This window comes from Orcinus orca, chromosome 1 (assembly GCF_937001465.1).
Source record: "Orcinus orca chromosome 1, mOrcOrc1.1, whole genome shotgun sequence".
NCBI classification, from domain to species: Eukaryota; Metazoa; Chordata; class Mammalia; order Artiodactyla; family Delphinidae; genus Orcinus; species Orcinus orca.
Window position 1 is genome coordinate 126,399,514 of NC_064559.1, and position 16,015 is coordinate 126,415,528.

General features: G+C 38.1%; 1 long non-coding RNA gene across 1 annotated transcript in view; it reads left to right on the top strand.

Moving 5' to 3' along the window:
• The first annotated feature begins 3,456 nt into the window (after positions 1 to 3,456).
• The window catches only part of LOC105748181 (uncharacterized), a 58,017-nt gene continuing 45,458 nt past the window's right edge, over positions 3,457 to 16,015 (top strand). Inside the window, exons 1-3 of the long non-coding RNA XR_001119864.2 lie at positions 3,457 to 3,771; positions 6,588 to 6,697; positions 6,824 to 7,187. This is a non-coding gene — a long non-coding RNA (uncharacterized LOC105748181). The remainder of the gene's footprint in view (positions 3,772 to 6,587; positions 6,698 to 6,823; positions 7,188 to 16,015) is intronic.

The following is a 16,015-nucleotide window of genomic DNA, read 5'->3' on the forward strand; positions in this document are numbered from 1 at the left end:
CACACACACACACACACACGGCCCGCCAACTGGAAACTGAGTTGAGTCATAGGACACAAATGAATAAGATTGCCTGGCCTTTAGCTTCTGAGGATAAGAATGTCCAATAACCCAGGATTCCGGCAATAACAACATTACAAGGTTTCTGGAACCCTGTTCGGATCCTTTAGAAACAATTAGAATAATAGTGATGATAGTAAGAGGAAGAGAATTGTGTTTTTCAGGGCACTTGCGGGCCATCTGTTGCGTCGTGTGTGGGGAGAACTAAAAATCATTGCCCTTGATTCAGACCCGCAGGTCAAATGACACCATCTCTCTTTTCTGGACGCTAATTAAGAGCAACTCTGTCCATAGACGTTTGATAGACATTTGAATCAAAATAGTTGAAATTGTCTTGCTCAATAGCAGTGTGCTTATATATATATATATATATATATATATATATATATATAATCATGTGTAATCATATCAAATATATGATATGTATTTTGAAAGAAAAATGTCCACTCAAAGACAGCTAGAAATGTCAGCTGCAGGCAACCAGTTACTCTTCTGGCTACAACAAGTTATGCAATTAATAGTCCAACAGCCTAGTCCAAAACTTCTCTTTGCTTGGATCAAGAGTATTAATGAAATGTAGAAGCAAAGATCTTAATTTATAGATGTACTGTCCTTTTGAAATTTACCAAGCTTTAAAAATGTAATAAAACAAGGGTAGGTTTTCAGGTTTTGTTGTTTGGTTGGTTTTGTTTTTAGATTTGTTCAAAATATGACATAGTCATCCCCAGTTCCCATACCATGTTTTTATTCCAGAGGGTCTGGAAAAAGTATCAGTGAGTAGGGTAAAAAAATCCTCCAAGAAAGCCCTGAGTCTTGCCACTATCCTTATTTAAGTCTTTTGTGTGCATTTCAGAATAGCTGTTAAGACAGAATAATGCATTTCATGTTTCTAACTACTTCAACACAATGTGGAAATAGTACTTCTAACATTTGACTGGGTAGAATTCTTATTGATCGCTAATTTGACATTAAAATTAATGATATTTTGCATAATGATATCCCACTGTTCAATAAAATATGTATTTAAATAATAGGGAAATACCACTGCAGGGTTCTTTATGACTCAGTGTAAGTAGCTATATCATGACTTCGAAAATATAAAAGAATCTTCCCATAAGCCTTCTGAAATCATTCCCATAAACCTGCCCCACTTTCTAATACTGTTGAGAAGTTGACTTAATCTCTATTCTGTCAACACTAAATTTATTTCGTCTTGGCGAGGTGCCTTGTTTGGAAAAGTTGATTGTAGGAGAGGAGGATAGGATGGCGGGAGCATGGACGTTGAAATAACATTTCATTTTATATTCAAGAAAAATATTGTAATTGTCCTCATCATATCAGTAGTAGGAAGACTCTGAAAGGGTTGGATTCGAATGCACTTCATTGAGTCTACCTAGAGCACACTGACATCAAGTAGTAAATTACCCAGAATAATTTCTTTATTGTTGAGAAATCATAATTCCAATTCTGTTGCATTTGTTTTTAAGTTTTGCTGGAGCTTGTGGGGAAAGGATATGAAAAGGTGAAGAAACAATATTGAGTGCAAAAAGTACTTCCTGTGTGACAACAAAGTGGGTAATCTGCTCCACCCTGCAACTCTCAGAAGGAAAACTGAAATCTTCTATCTACAAATCTCATTTCATTTTTTTCTCAATTTACTAGCTATTTCTAAACAGTTTAAACTATGATGTAAACAAACTTAAAGTTAATAAATGGACTCTACTTAAGTATTGGGAGAGAATGAGTAACGTGACTACCATAAATTTACGAGGACTTGGCCAAATTCTGCCTGCACGTTCAGCCTAACCTGCAGGGGGCAATAGCTTGACACGAATGACAACAAAGGTTGCTGAGCTATTAGACTTGGATTTCTGACTATGACCCTGGAATGTTGTGTAGGTTGGAAAGAGTGCTTAATTAATGTATATTGAAACAAAAGATCAGGTAAATTGTTTGGTTTGTCTTCAAGATATATTTTGAGACTAATCTAATTCATAACTGTGAGGTTTTTTTTTTTCCTTAAAGAGATGATCAAAGTTTCAGAAGACATATTCAGCTATCTCAAGAATTATCCTAAACACTAATTGTTTACTATGAATATATGTAATTTATATTCTCAAAGGCAGCCAAATCAAAATAAATACAGCTTTCAGCGTTCAAATGGATGACAAAATTAGAGGAAACGCGGCCTATTTGGACATAGATAATAAAAGAACATCACATATCTAGATAATAAACTCTGTATTCCTTTTTTAATTTTAAAAATACAAATGGGTAAGGGATGGTCACTCTATTGTTTGCACTATTTTCTTTCCACATATAAACCACTAATTTTAAAAACTGGTTTATATTTATATTTAAATATCATGATCAGCAATTAGTAAGTGATCTCTTTTATTGCCATAGTTTTTTTATTACAGGTAGAATTGAATTTATTGGCTATTGGTAATCTACAGTCTCCCTCCTCCTTCTTCCCCCTGACCCTGTATCTACACTCCCTCCCCTTCCCTATACCTCCCCCATCAGCTGATCAGGAAAGACTGGAAACAGTCCAAAAGGAATTTTGGCCAGAGGGAATAACTGTAGAATTAAAAAAGAAAACTCTCCCCATCTCCTCACTGCAATCACACTTAACGTTCATTATGTCAATTTTCAGTGATGCAAAATGTCTTGCCCAAGAGGCATCCTGATTTCAGGAAATCAAAAGGGTATCTGGCATTAAACAACATCCAGTCAATCCTGGTAGGATTAACTGGGCTGAGTTTCTATATACTGCACATGCTATAGATCTACTCTGATCACAGTAAGGAAAAAAATGATAATAGATTTTTTTTTTTTTTTTTTTTAGAATTGCTGCACAGGAGTGTTGTTTCTTTCATGTGGCAGAATTTAATCTTGAAAAAATCTTTTAAAACATCTTTTTTTCCTCCACTGTGGTAAAGATATGGTGTCTATTTTTGCATTTCTTTAAGGAAGGAAGATGGGGTTGCTTATACTGGGAAAGAAAATTTTATTCTCCAACACCCCCCCCCCATTCTACTAAACCGTTTTAGTCGACATATGTTTGTTATCAGAGAGAGGTGCTGTGAACACACAGCCATTTTCTTAGCAGCTTTTTGACTGTATGTTACCATGGTCCCACAAGGCATTGGTCCTTTCCCATTGGGAAGTCATGAATAAGAGACTATGAAGCTTGCACGTCAGATCTTCCTCAATTAATCCACCATTAGCATGTTTGGGATCCACTACTGGATGGTTAACAGCAGCTTTTGTAACTGTACGCCGACCATACCCAATTATGCTCTGCTAAAAATGAACTCTTTGCAGACCAGCCCTCTCGGGTTGTCAGTGTTTTCCGTTTTCCTATTTTAACGTTTGTGTATAGTGGCAGGCGACAGATGGTGTAGATCAGATCGATTTGATTGCATTAGATGATTTTTTTTCCCTTCCCCACTCCTTTCTGGAAGCTCGCATCAGCTGAAGGCTACCGCCTGGGACTCCTCGGAAGCGTGAGCAAGCCGCCACCATGCGAAGGCACTGGGGCACAGCCAGCGCAAGGCACCGAGGTCCCTTCCTAGGGCTTGTTAACACTGTAACCCGGCACTCCGAGGGAAGCAGCTCCCACTGCCCAGAGCCTACCTCACTGCTCATCAGATGACTCTCTGGCTTCTACACACAGTTGGAGTTCCGCTTGAAACCTGGATTTAGAGGGTAAGCTCTTCAATCGAGATGGATTTGTGACAGTTACTTTGCTATACCGCAAGACAAATCTCAGCAAACGTAAAGGATGTAGGATGTGTGGAACAGGGAGACTATGTTTACATCGATAAATCTGTTTCTTTTTGTCTGAGAACGACAGTATTATTCAGTAAGATGTGTATAGTGTTTTTCCATTGATTGTAAGAGTCGACTATCACACTCCTCCCGATTTTTCCCCTCTCCTCGGTGTTTCCCCCTTTCTACTTCAGAGGGAAAGAGAGAGGGAGAGGGAGGGAGGCAAGGGGGAGGAGGGGAGAGAGACAGGCATTTCTGCTTTAGCTTAATTGGCTTATTTCCTCAAACCGATTGCTTTGTCGCGTTTCTTTATGTATATTTGGTCGCAAATTACCAAGCGTTTGGGATGGGTGTTGGAGTGCGGGGGACAGGGTGGGAAAGTAGTGGGGACTGGCAGTCAGTCGCGGTGGCCTTGAGAGATCAAAAGGTGCTGAAAGCCCTTGCCCGCAAAACACACCTCTAGTTATTGGGGAGCTAGAGAAATGTAGATTCTAATAAACATGGCTTGCAGGAGTCGATGAACAAAGGTACTTAATGCAGACCTAAGCCTCCGTTGATATTGCTCCGCTAGCAGTATCTAAATATTCAAAAGCAAAGTGTAAGTTGATCAACAAACGCCCTGATGGTATTGGGCTTTTTTTCCCTTTTCCGTTTTTGTGTGGAGGGTGGAGAAGGGGGGGAGGGTGGATGGGTGGGGGAAATCCGACAGCTTAAGGAGGCTTGAATTGAATATGCACCCAGCGGCAGTGGTCTCGTAGGAAATGGTGTTCTCGTAAGTCAGGCTGCCCCGCGGAAGCACGAGAGAGCTTTGGTTAGAGCTCAGAGAGTCAGTTCTGCTGCGAGTGCTGCCGGCAATCGGCCCGGGCTGAGCTGTCCACTCGTCCAGGTGCTGAAGCTGGGAGAACATTTAGGTAGGTAGGGAAAGGGCTGGCACTGACTACTTGGATAAAAAGAAAGCATATTGACTGCGTTGTTCTAGTTTCTTAAAGCGTGTGAGTCTGTGGGTCAGTGTGTGTGTGTGTGTGTATGTGGTGTGTGTGTGTGTGTGTGCTTTATTCCAATTGTGAGGAAGCAAAACTAAAGGAGATTACTCAGAAAGCATTGAAAAGCTGTGTGGGTATTTATGCTGTGATTCTGATATGCCATGTATTGTTGTGTATGTATGTATGTATGTATATGCATATATGTATGTATGTGTGTTTGTGTGTGTGGTGTATATATGCCTTGATAATCCTTTTTAATTCAAAAGGAATGTTCTATTTACTAAATCAAAATCTGTCTCTGTAATGTGTTTCTTATTTTCCTTTTACTGTTAGTTGATTTTAAATGGAAGAGTTCAGGAACAAATGTACACTTTGCTCACAGACTATTGCATTACTTTCCCTAAGGGCTTTTGTTTCTAGGAGTTCAAGCTGAAGAGAACCTGTCAGCTTTCTGTGTGAGTGTGTGTGTGTGTGTGTGTGTGTGTGTGTTTGGTTGTAGCATCCCCAGAGAAAAGCTTCACTTTATAGCTATGTTAGGTAATGGCAGAAAATAGCACTTATTAATTTGTTTAATTGGCATCTGTCTTTTTGTGAAAGGTGTACTTAAAAGTCATCTGAAAATACTGTAAAATAGGCTACTAATTGGGCAATGCTTCTTTTCTTTTGAGTTATTTTAGGCATCAGGCATTATATACTAAACAGCTGTTCATAAAACCTAGAATTCATGTTGATTTTTCTATTTGTAAGTAATATGTCAGGAAAATGATGAGTTGGTGTGTTGGAGAAGTCATACATTTAAAAAATAACAGTAATAAGAGAAAGCACGACCTAAATGCCTTAAATTGCAACCAGGTCAGTTAGAGATGAGTTGTGGTAGTGGGAGAGATTCTGTTATATAATTATCCCTTGATGAAGAGCTATTTGCACTTACATAATTTGAGGAATCATAACGTCTATTGCCATGTTTCCATATACCCCTCCCTATTCCACTCACATGGATGTACTTCCATGTATTTGAGAGTAAAGGGAAAAGCAAATTGAGAACTTTCTAATGGAACCACAACATGTCTTGGGTAGTGACGTTGCACTTGTTCATTTTATTTAGTGAACAATAAACCCCTATTATCAGAATATTCACTGCAGGATCTTAAGACAAAGCTTTTCCAGTAAGAGCCATATTGATCATCAAAGAATCACAGAGATCTCTCTCTGGAAACCAAAATTACAGTCAATTTGCAAATGAGTTTATACTGTTTTTTTTTCTTAAAATTTTTTTTATGAAGACAGAGCTTCAAAGCTTTTTCTGTAGAGGTGTTCACAACAACTGCACAGCAATGTATTTATACTGTATATTAAAATTGTGGGCTATGGAATTACACATCGTGGTACTACAAAACAGTGCCTAAATCATGGAAACTCTACCAGCTTGCCAATTCAGTGAGTTCTGATACTATGGAAAATGAGTTTAATTATTTTGTGCTTTGAAGCTTTTTTTTTCCCTTTAAAAATCATTATGTTGTATAGCTCTAAGGCCTTCAAAGGAGAGATGCCTATTTTTGTAGATCTATAAGTATTTGATTTCAAGTAGTAAATTGAATGAGTGTTTATTTTCTGTGATCTTGGGCTTGAGAAAATGCATTTCCAAAACACACTGCTGAAAATTTCACCCATGCATGACCCTATCTTTATTTGAGCCTCACTTCTTCTTAAAGCCGTCTAGGCAAATACATTTGTAATATTTGTGTGCTTAACTATGCATGTCTCTTACAGGGCTCTCGCGCTGCCATGACACTCAATCAAAGCACCTAGAGTGGGCTGGCTGAGACCAGAGGGGGTACCAAGCAGAACAAGGACAGAGGAAGGCACTGGGAGAGCACCAGGTAAACTAAAGGTTACTTGTCACGCCCACCCTGTGCCCAAAGAGCCTTCCCACGTCCTCCTTCTTCACTGGGAAGAGTGCACTCTTCTTCTGTGTTAAGTGGTTGGTTTTGTGATTTGTCTTTCAGAATTGGAGATAGAGCAGCCATTTGGATTTGGGCAGGAAGCAGCCGAGCACAGCTTTGGATCCTTCTTTAGGGAAATCGAGTTATGGATTTATGGTCCCGGTCAAGCTCAGCCCAGCCCCAGCCAGGGGCGGGCTCAGCAGCAAGAGTTCTGGTGGCGGCGGCAGTAGCAGCGGCAGCGGTAGCAGCGGCAGCAGCAGCTTGGTCCTCTGACTCTCTTCGGTGACGGGTATTCTTGGGTGGATAATACGGATTACGTTGTTATTGCTTAAGAATACGCGTAGTCGAGGAGAGTACCAGCGGCAGGCGGGCAGCGGCCGCCCCTCCCAGCCCACCAGCTGGCCTCTAAACGCCTGTGGTTGCCAAGGTAGCACTTTTTTGATCTTTTCCTTTCCTCGGTGTTTTCGCTCTGGGTCGCGTGTTAGGTGATCGCAAGACATATCCCACCAGAAGGGCTGTGTGCGCCGCGCCTCTGGTGACTGGAGCTGTAGAATGGGTGCGTGCAGAAGGGCGGGGGTCGAGGCGGAGGGGAGGGGCGGGGAAAGGATGAGGGTCTGTTCCGCGAAGCCTGCGGGGAATTTCGGCGTCCCCGGCCTTCCAGGCTCCTCTCCCCGTTGGGGTCTGGCTGCGGGGAGAGACGCGGCCCGGGCGAATCTCGAAAGTTAGGAGTGATGGAAAGGCCTTGAGCAGTTTGGCAACGTCGCGAGTGAGGAGCTGGAGCTTAGCAGAGGGTCGCTGCGGGCTGCCTGCGCAGAAAGGGCGTGTCCGTGGGCGAAGGTGCCCCCGCAAGCCGCGGAGGCTTGTGACTTCGCGAATCCCGGGCCCCACCCCCAGCCGTGCCACTCCGCAGCCAGACCTGGCGGCCCGGGTGGGGAGCGGGCGGGAGACCCGGGCCCGGGTCCCCCGGAACTTCCAGACTGGAAGTGTGTTGGGTCTCTCAGGGGCCCATATTTTCTTTTCGGATTCTCCGCGAAGGGGTGGAGAATCAGCATGGGAACCGGATTGGTTGCCGTTTGGCACAGAACTGGAACCTTCCCGAAAGCGGTGGGGCAGGCAGGGACTGCTCAGTCGTCCAGTTTCTTTGGGACACCTCTTCGTCGTGTCTTCCCTGCCTCTGCCGTTAGGATGAGTCTCAAACATCAACAAACCCAAGGCACGTTCCCCTTCTCAGGTCTGCTGCGATGGGACTAGAGGAAGAGAGAGCCTTTCCCTACTTCTACTTACAGTTTCTGTTTGTTTGTTTGTTTCAAATGTTAATGGACGATCAAACCCTACGGATTTGTCCAGCAGAGGAGGGGTCCTAGCGAAGAGCTAGCAACCACCCACCGACCCCCCACCCCCACCCCGCACACTCGGACACATCTGAGGACGACCGGCTGTGGCGGGAGTTGAGATGCCCAAAATGGTGCTGGAAAAGGTGATCCACCGGAGAAGACGCGGGCCAAGGAGGCTCCAGCTCTCAGCTCTTGTGGGCTTAAGACCACGCGGCTCTGCAACTCTCCTTTCCCTCTAGGGAGGCGCCAGGGCCTGCCCAGTGGCGGCGCTTCATAGGTGGAAGGAGAAAATGCTGGGGACTAGAACGTGCCAGGCCCCCAGAAGGTTCCACGAGGCTCATTAAGAACCTCATAGGACCCTAAGACCAAGTTTCTTACCTGCGTGGTGGCCCCTGATTTTGCACGGGCTGCGAAGACTGAATTCCTGAGAAGTCGAAGCTGCAGGAGGGGAAAAAAAGAGAGAGAGAAGCCTGCGACGCTCTCCTTTGCGGCGCTCCCACACCAGCTTTAAACCGAGCTACTCCCCAGACACCTTTTCCCTTGGGAGGACTGGCCTTTCCCGGGCGCGACGTGCATGTACCCCGATGGGTTCTTGCCCACCAGAGCAGCCCTGAGCCATGGAGACATTGAGAGCAAAGTGCCCCAGAGGAGGCAGGCACACTCTCACACTTTCCCATCTAGAGTCTCGCCTTTCTTCCAGTGTCTTGGATTCATAGTGAAGGGTACACTATGCCACGCCTCTCCCTGTCCCTATTCCTACCACACCGCATCTGATCCCACATTCAGGGTTATCAGCACTCATAGCTTTTGCGCTCAGGGAAGGTTGTTTGCAAGGAAAATGAGTGGTGGCCCTTCTCAGAAGCTCCCAGGGCTGGCGATCCCGTTTTAAGAAGGAGTCTAAGTAGAAAAGAAAACACAGATACTACCTTTGCACTCGAAATTCTATCACTAGCAAGAGAATTTGTAAACTGCTGTTCTTTCCTTCATCGTTCCATGAATTACCTTCTTTCACTCGGGATTCACCAGTTGGTGATTAAGGGCTTTTAAATATTGTGCTTGTTGTGTATTTAACAGAATTCAATATGTCTACTGGTGCCCTTGTTTCATTAGGAAATTGGGAAAGTAGAGAGAACCTGCATAATCCAGTAATTCGGTGATCTTTGGAAAGTTGGCCTCATGCTGGTTGGTTAAATAAGTGTATGAGATTGAAAGGCAGAAAGGGAGTTGGGAACCTAGTGACAGAGTTTGCAAGAAATGAAAGATGTAATACTCTGGCATTTGTTGAGAGAATAAGGAAGAACTTTTGAAAAATAAGCTGTTTCATTCAATTCTTTGCCACTGGTACTTTAGCTTATGATTGCAATTGCTTCATAAATGAATAATAATTTTTTAGAGTGGAATACTTTTAAATGCTAGTGACGAAATCTAGAGGAAACCTGTACTCATCTCATGGTCACAAAAAGTATTTGATATTCTTGGTTCAAGTGGTTTAACTACGTATCTCATTGCTTTCTTTCCTGTGCAGAATTATTTCTTAAAAAAGTTTCCATTAAGTGTCAGTCTGACTGAGCTGGTTCCTATTTAAATTTAGAAAACAAAACAAAACAAAAAAATATGGGTTTTTACCATACTTGGCCTTTTTAGATAAGAAGGAGGAAAATCCCCAAAACTTTATTCAATTGAAATTGCTGTAGTTAATTGTTATTGTTATAAGGCAGCTTTTTTTCTCCCTCAGAAAATAGAATTTTAAATTACATCACCACTAGCCTGTTATCACTTTTGCCCTGTGGGTATCCATAGACAAGATTAAAGAAGTACAAAGTGATTGTGTATGTTTTTCATGCTAGATACAAGTGATTTTAAGTAATCATAATAGGTGGGTTGTTTTTCAATTGATGTCCAAATATTAGAAGGGTATGCATCCTTTTTCTAAAATATGGTTTGCTTTACAAAGGTGACACAATTTCTACCTGAGAAAAGCATATGGATACAGCTTAGACTGTTTACTTGACAGTAATACTTAAGGCACAGTGGACAGGGAAGGAGTAAACTTGTGAAAATTGCTTTTGTCTGCTATTTTTACCTTAATGAAGTCTGCCTAAGTACTCAAATCTTTATGAACACAATTTATGGCTTTTGATAGAAGATTTTAGTTTTCTCGTTGAAATTTCTATGTCTAGAACACTCAAATTTATAACATGATATTCATTAATAGGTGTAAGAAACACCATCTTGGTTGATGGTTTACTACTGAGTCTCAGGTAAGGAGATTCACAGAAACTGCGTTTTACAAAGAATTTTCTGGTTTTATTTTTTGTTTGTGAATCATGTTCTGATATTTTTGCTTGAATAGAAGTGCAGGGAATGGTGGTTTTCAGGGTTAAAGATCCATTGAGGGTCGTGACAACCTCTGTGTGAATACCAAAAAATATTATTGTGCAGATGATTCTGACCAAGTACATTTTTAAATAAATAATCATGTCCTGGAGGCAGGATCTCTCTCCAAGTCCACTGTTAGCTCTAGAATGATATGTTTCTTGGTGTTACAGCAGTGCCAGTCTAGAACTAGAACAGTACTATCAATGAATGTCCAGGCAAAGGAGAGTGATGAAGTAGCATTTTGATGGGAGGAAAATTCCATAAGTCATATTACCATTTTTTAAATTATATTCCATATCAGTACTAGTAAATTTTCAAGTATAAAAATAGACATTTTTTTTGTCTAGGTGGAGATGATGGGTATATTGGGGAAGATTTTGTGCTTTTATGTAGGACAGAGAAGGACTAAGGACACAGAAGCCAGTATAAGATGATCACAACTTTTCAATACTGTACAGTTTCCGCTGTCACTGAATCACAGAAATGACAGGATGATGTTCTTACTCTTATAAAGTAGTGTAATCTGCATGTTAGACTTACTATTTGAAAGTAAATTTATTTGATGATAAATGTTCTCAATACGAAGAAAACATATTAATGACAATACTTAAAGAGTTTTATTATCGTATTTAGCTATTACATATAGTTATTGGTAGTTATACACCTATAAACATAAGTGCTAAATATCTTTTAAACAATGAGTTTTGTAGTACAGTTTGTTTTTCAAATGTTTTGAGATTTTCTCCTCTGGCACCTATACTTTAAATCATGACTTAGAACTCAAATTTAAATTTACAAAACCTTTCATGTGAGTGTATATTATAAGCTTTTTCATTGAGAAGACATTGCAATTCATGCAAAAACTGTAAGCTAAAGAAATATTATGAAATTTTAAGTTTCTTGAAATATGTTTAGTACCTGGTTGAGTTTGCTGAGTGCAGCTTGACGGTGGAACCAATGTGTCCTAATATTTATATTGTCCCAGATTACAAATATGTGACTACCTAAATCTTTTATGTTCTGAGTTCTGAGTTCTCTATCCCGGTTAATAATGAGAGCTAAGTAAGACAGTCTGTTCTCCACAACCAATGAAAAGTATTATACTGTCTATACAAGTGTAAAGACAACACTTTTCATTTGCTGTGTTTGTGGAAATACCCTTTGAGATTCAGTAACAATCCATGGTATCTGAAAATTTATACACATGACACCTATAGCTGAAACTAAAAGTTAAAAAAAAAGCCAAGAATAAACTATGAACTTTAAAATATTCAAAGGATTTTAAATAAGGCTTCCTGTGTTTATTTTATTAGCTTCAAAACAATACTGAACCTCAAATTTCAAACTAAAAAAACACTTATATTGCTGTAGCCTATTTACTAATACAATTCATGGTTAAAATACAGTTTATATCATAGTACACTTTTTCAAGTTGACAAGTTACATTACAGTAGTGGCATAATTGCATAATTTCATAGTAGTGTCTGTTTTTTAAACTTAAATAAAATGTGTGCTCTTAAGAGACACTTTCTAAAAAATTCTTTTCATAACAATGATATAATTTAACTAGAAAATTGATATTTCTTGTAATTTTTTAAAAAATTTATATCCAATACACAAGTGGAAATTGTTTGCGGTCTATTTTTATCTCCGTGAGCAAATGTGACCAATTTCAAGAATTGCTTCAAACAATCCCAAGATAAACTAAAGTTACTTATTTAAGATTTTTTTTGTATATCTGGTAAATATTCCATTCATTTTGGGACTTCAAGAAGAATGAATGAATGAGTGAATGAATGAATGAATGCCATGCCTAATATTCTATCAGAAGCATAATTGCAAAAACATCTTTTCCTTTACAATAGAAACATATTAGGATAAGACTTAACAAATATTCTAAATTATTATGCATAACTTGTGGGGAATTAAATTTAAGAATGGTTACTTTATGGGTCCTTCATGCACAATTTGTTTTCATAACTATTATTTTAAACAGGCTTTCACGGTGTTTACAAAGACAAAGCAAATTAGAGAATTGAGGCAGTTATATGGAAAAAACTTGAATCTTGTCTTTTCCTCAATCATATGATACTTAATGGAAGAAAGTGCATCTTATGGTAGAAAGAACTTTGGAATAAAGGCTGGGAAATCTGATTTTGAGTACAGGTTCTGCTGTGAACTGTGACTAGCCACAGGGCTTGCCCAGCGCTCAGGGTCTCATCCACAACAGGAGGGCTGGATTTAGATCCTCTCAAGGCCCTTCTACCTCTCATGAATTCCATTTCCAAAATAACCTTTTTGTTTTGGCCTGAATTCTACTCTTTATTTTATATATAGATAGATGGTGAGCAAATCGATACCACAACTAAGAAAGCAGATTTAAAAAAGACATAAATCTTTCAAAGGTATTCACCAACATATTTTGTCTTGATATTGAACAGGAAATTGTTTTTACTTAAACAATCTTTACATAAAATTTTAAAACATGAGCACATGGAGACATTTTTATCACTTCTTCACCCTTTGATTTTTATTTGAAGTTTCAGTGGGAAAGAAAACCCCAAAAGAATGACTTACTGATTCATCCTAGTGTGTTTTTGTGGGAATGCGTGTATGTGTATGTCTCTATATGTATAATATTTGTGAGGCTCTCAAACCATGGATACATCTCAAAAATATTTCAAGTTAATAAGACCAAATCACAAACAACTCTTTTCAAAGTCTATGTATACAATAATAGTGGGTAAAGACTAAACATTGGGCCTTTTAAAATGTTTATTCTGTGTGTAAATGTTTCTGCTATTAAATTTAATTACAATTTTTAGAGGAATGGGGAAATTACTATTTTTCATTCTGTTAAAAAGAAAAGGACTAATATTTGTCTAGGATATTTAATCCTAAAATAGCATAGCAATGGTACATCCTTTTAAAATATCTAGTCCAGTGTCTGGCACATGATAGTTTCTTTAAAATATTTATTAATTTAGTGAAAGAAACTATATCCTTTCAGGACATGTTAACACAGAATTTTACATTTTTTTCCATAGTTAATGTCATTTTTAAAAATGGCCGTTGAACTAAATGTAGTTAAGTTTAATTTAATGTTAATGTAAACTCTAATTATCAATTTGTTTAATAGTGCTTTTATTTTTTTAAATTTTTAATTGACGTATAGTTGATTTATAATGTTGTGTTAATAGTGCTTTTATTCTTTGCTAAGATAGAAAATTCATTTTCTCTGATTCTCAGATATAACTCCTAAATAATTGAAAAATCTGTGGGAACATTTCTTTTAAGCTGGTATGCTTTTTAGAATTGTAAGTAACTGTTTAATCAAGACTCATTTCATTCTATGTGAATTCTGATGTAGAAAATGTTACCTAATATATTTTATTTAATATTAAATCTATAAATACTTAGAAGAATTCATAAAATGTTAAACAAATAATAAATAGAAATTCATTTTATCCCATATAATAATTACTGTGATAGATATATTTTCTAAGGTCAGGATCTGTGCAATATTTTCTTTTCATTATTTACTAGCAAAGCAAATTTAAATTACAAGCAAACTTAATTTATAGTTTTATTTGAAAGGTGTGACTCTCCTGGATGTTCCAAGTATAATAAATATAAGTTAACATTTTAACCACAAAAGAATACACCCATTTTCTTAAAATTAAAATAATATGGTTTGTCAGCTATTGTTTTATCCAGATAATTTACATAATGTTTCATCCACAGTTTAATGATGGATATGACACATCATGTCCATTTAAAACTCTGAGAATACGTTTAATAAAAGTTCTGTAAAGCTTTCAAAAGCAATTGATTTCAAATAGATTTCTGGTGATAGGAGCATGAGGTTCAGAAGCCATTTACTTACACTTCAATTAAAATATCTCATATTCTTTTCTCTTGCTGGATATAGTTGTCCAAAACAGCTCTGACATTGTTTAATACTATATACTAGGACAAAGTCGAAATTCTTTACTCCAAACAGGTTTTTGTTAGTTGTGGCTGCTATATTAAGAATCAGTGTTGACGTTAAATTTTTTAGACAGTTTCACATTTAGATCTGGCGATCTGTGCAGAAAACAATTGGATTTGACAAGAGACAAGGGACAGTGATAGCAAGTAACCATATTAAGGATGTGAACTGCAGAGAGGATCATGCAGTTTGGGGTGATGTGTTAAAGAAACAATAATGAAATTATTTGTGGCAGTTTTATTGGCAGATCTAATAGCTAGTACCAATGCACATTGAACAAATACCAATTTTTAGGAAACTTTACAAGAGATCTTTTTTATATAGTGTCCTTTTCCCAAAATATGGGAAGTTGACAGTACTGATTTTATATAGTGTAACTATATAGTAGCGTTTCTTTCATAGTACGCAAAAGTTCTTGCTTTTATTTAGATAGAAAGTCATGCTCTAGTATAGAACTATACAGAAATGGTATAGAATCGGTTAAAATAGAAATAGTGTCTGAGTAAAATGGGCGGAACTTACAGGTAGAAAATTGAGAAAGGCATGAAATCTGGATGTTTCACAGGTCAAAGGAAAGATCATCAGTCTGAAAAGACAGACTTGTGGAAAATTAAGCCTAAGGGGAACATGGCTTTAAAAAGCCTTTTTAATCCATTTTTCTATTGGAAAAGACATATTTTATATTTGAATGCCTGCTTTAGAAATAAAGTTACCTAGGGGGATTTGTTTAAGACAGTATTAGCAATATTTCTCAGTATAAAAAGGACACTTGTGTCTAAGAGTCTAGCTTTTCCTTTTCACTGCAATTTAAATTTTAGGGCGGAGGACTGTTTGTTAATTAACGATGGTAAAGTTATAGAAGATTGACACACTTGTTCTTCTCTGGCTTGGCTCTTGTGTCCAAAGACATAACATTCCCACTTGATCATTAGTTTTCTTTTGATGTAATTATTTTCCAGTCCATTATCCACACAGAGTACAAAATTTCATGAGTCTTAGATAAGCCTATAGTACATTCTTATGATTTTTAGTTGTCATGATAATTTTCTATTTCAGATCCAGTTATTTGGTGTATGGTCATACTTCTACTTTTTATACATGAAATCCTCACAACACAGAGAATCTAAGTAATGTCCCCATAGACATGCAGTTAATACTTGGAACCCATTTTCTAAGTTTTCTGGATGTTTTCTTTCTAACACATCACACTAAAACTTCAACACTGAAGTTTTTATTATAATTTTGCTTTTCCTAGTATCTGACAATAATTATATTATCCTTACTAGTCAGTTATTATCTGATTTAACCTTTTCAAGCTCAAATATTGTATATACAGATGTGAATGTGCGAATAGATTCTAAAGGTCTGCAGTGTGCTTATGGATAGGGTTTTTTCAAAATCTAGGAAGATTTTATAGGCCAAATTAATGTTAATGCTGAAACAAACATAAATCATAATTAAAAGAACAGCTTGATCTTTTACCCAAGTTGCAATATTTCAGTAAAAAAAGGAAAATTTTAATCTCAATTAAATCAGCTCAATTTAATAAGC